Source organism: Phaseolus vulgaris, chromosome 6 (genome assembly GCF_051622355.1).
Source record: "Phaseolus vulgaris cultivar YP4 chromosome 6, ASM5162235v1, whole genome shotgun sequence".
NCBI classification, from domain to species: Eukaryota; Viridiplantae; Streptophyta; class Magnoliopsida; order Fabales; family Fabaceae; genus Phaseolus; species Phaseolus vulgaris.
The window spans coordinates 29,366,658-29,368,998 of NC_143503.1; the positions used below are offsets into that span (position 1 = coordinate 29,366,658).

The 2,341-nt window shown below is 33.4% G+C and overlaps 1 long non-coding RNA gene across 1 annotated transcript; it reads left to right on the forward strand.

Moving 5' to 3' along the window:
* Positions 1 to 445: 445 nt before the first annotated feature.
* Positions 446 to 1,943, forward strand: LOC137831958 (uncharacterized). The gene is made up of 3 exons (XR_011084499.1): positions 446 to 949; positions 1,581 to 1,640; positions 1,740 to 1,943. It is a non-coding gene; the product is annotated as an uncharacterized LOC137831958 (long non-coding RNA).
* The last annotated feature ends 398 nt before the right edge of the window (positions 1,944 to 2,341 follow it).

The following is a 2,341-nucleotide window of genomic DNA, read 5'->3' on the forward strand; positions in this document are numbered from 1 at the left end:
ACTGATATATAAATATCGTCGATAGTAAACAGGATAGTATGATAGATATAATTGTTATAAAATAGGGTGACGATACTTTGACATTATTATTATTATTTTTATTTTTTGTTTGACAATTAAAGATATTATTATTTTATTTTAAATTTTAATTTTAATTTATTTATATTAATTAAATATAAAAATTTGTTATTAAAATGAATGGTAAATTAGAAGAAATAAAACTTAATATCGAAAGAAAAATTCTATATACAAAACTATAAACATAACAGGTACAATAATTTGAAGAATGATATATACACAACTCAAATTTTATATACAACCATATTAGAAACTCTTAATACTATTATTTTAATATCTTTTTATATCATTTAATTATAAATTTACCTTTTATTATATATATTTATTTATAAACCTATATACAACTCATTTTCCTTATTTTTTATGCGACAGAAAACTTGGAAATTCTTAGATTCAAATTAGAACTGAAATAATTGACGACTTTCGTGCCCTTTTGCTCGTCGCGCGCTCTCTCTCATTCCTCAACCTCACTTCCCCTAATCCTCTCCCTGCTACCGTCACAGCCATCGTTTCCGACGACGTCATTGTCATCCGCCTCCGGCAACCCTTCTTTTCCGACGCCGAAACCGTGTCCTACGATGAATACCCGTTCTTCCGTGATAATTTTAGGAAAGTCAACATCGATTGTGAGCTGAGGGTGCTTTTCAGCGCGGGCAAGACGATCGATCTGCTACTGAAATCGGGCAGAACGCAGTACTTGGAGTTCAAAGAAACCGATGACATGTTTGTTTACAAAGTGAATGGGGGGTTTGGCGAATGTGCCGGATTCTCACCAAGTGGTTTTCAGAGACAAGAAGCTTTCACTAAAGGAGAAGAACCAGTTGATGAGGTTATTCCAGCTGGTTCAACAACACTTGGATGAATATTGCAGGTAAGACTATGGTTGCCTGAAGGAAAAATAGAGTATATACAATGGTTTTATTTTGTAATAGTTTCCTGCCAAACCAAGCAGTAGGAATAATACTGTGAAAACTTGTTAAAATTTCTTCTTATGCGTACAACACGGGGTTCCCAATAACGGAGTTTCCTCCTTATGCGTTCAACAATTAGCCCGCAAATAACCTCCCCCAAGCTCCATACACTTAGAGCATCATACTATTTGCCTTACCATTCTATAACTGCTTAAATACAGAAATAGTACACACAAAATTACTACCTAAATAATTGCCTACATAACTACTCAAAGACAAATACTAACAATTCAGGCCTACTAAGTCTCAGATAGCTTTTTATCCCTTATATAATTTTTTTCAAGGTCCATTAGATTGAAAAATGAAAAAGACTTGGACTCCCTAAAGATTTGCACAATGTTTTATGTGCTTAATTTTACAAACAACACAGTGTAGCTATATTCATGTGGTCTTTTAAAAATTTCTCAGATGATGGCTTTTCTTAACTTTAGCTCCCTGTGATTACTGTGATATCTGGTGTTGCACATCACTCTTTTGCGATTTGAAGTATGATGCAATCTCTTCTGATGGCATATTTGCTACTCTGTACAGGTGAGAGCGTTGATCCAGGTCGTAGAGAGGCACTCCTTAAATTCGTCAAACATGATAACGGTAAGACTCCTATTGGGGTGATAATTTTGAACATTCTAAATTTGTTGTGATCCTTTATTTTCTTGTCTTGCTTATTTATATCCTTTTTTTTCCTCCCAGAAACAAATGATACTTTCGTCCTTGCTGCAAAGGTGAGGTTGAAGTACTGCATGTTATTTGCTTTCCATGTTTATCATTTACTATTCATGTAGGATTGATAAGAAACTTCTTTATGTCCTCCCGCATACTACTGAATGCAATGATGTTTTGTAACTTAACTTATACGTAATCAATTATTTATCTGCCTGCTGAATTATATATTTATATTAGAGCATTGAGAGGCATGCTTTGCATAAGTTAAGATAGCAAGCTAATAGTAAGAACCTCAAGTAGTTCTCTAATCGTCAGGTCTTCGACCCTAAAAGAAACCATAATGAACAAAGAACCAAAAACATTCAGTTTTGAACTTCTGGTAATATAAGCAAGTAATGAAATCAATCAATCAACTCATAATGAAAGAAGTTTAGCCGACAACTGATAACGAAGCTCAAATATGTGAATGGAACAATAATTGTGAAACAGTAGCTCAATTTGTAAAGAGAAAAATGTATTATTGAATATCTAAATGAGTTCATCAATTATGAATCAAGACAACATTTATAAACCAGAACAACTAAATTGGGAATAGGACTGAAGAAGCAACGATCCTCAATCACAGAAGT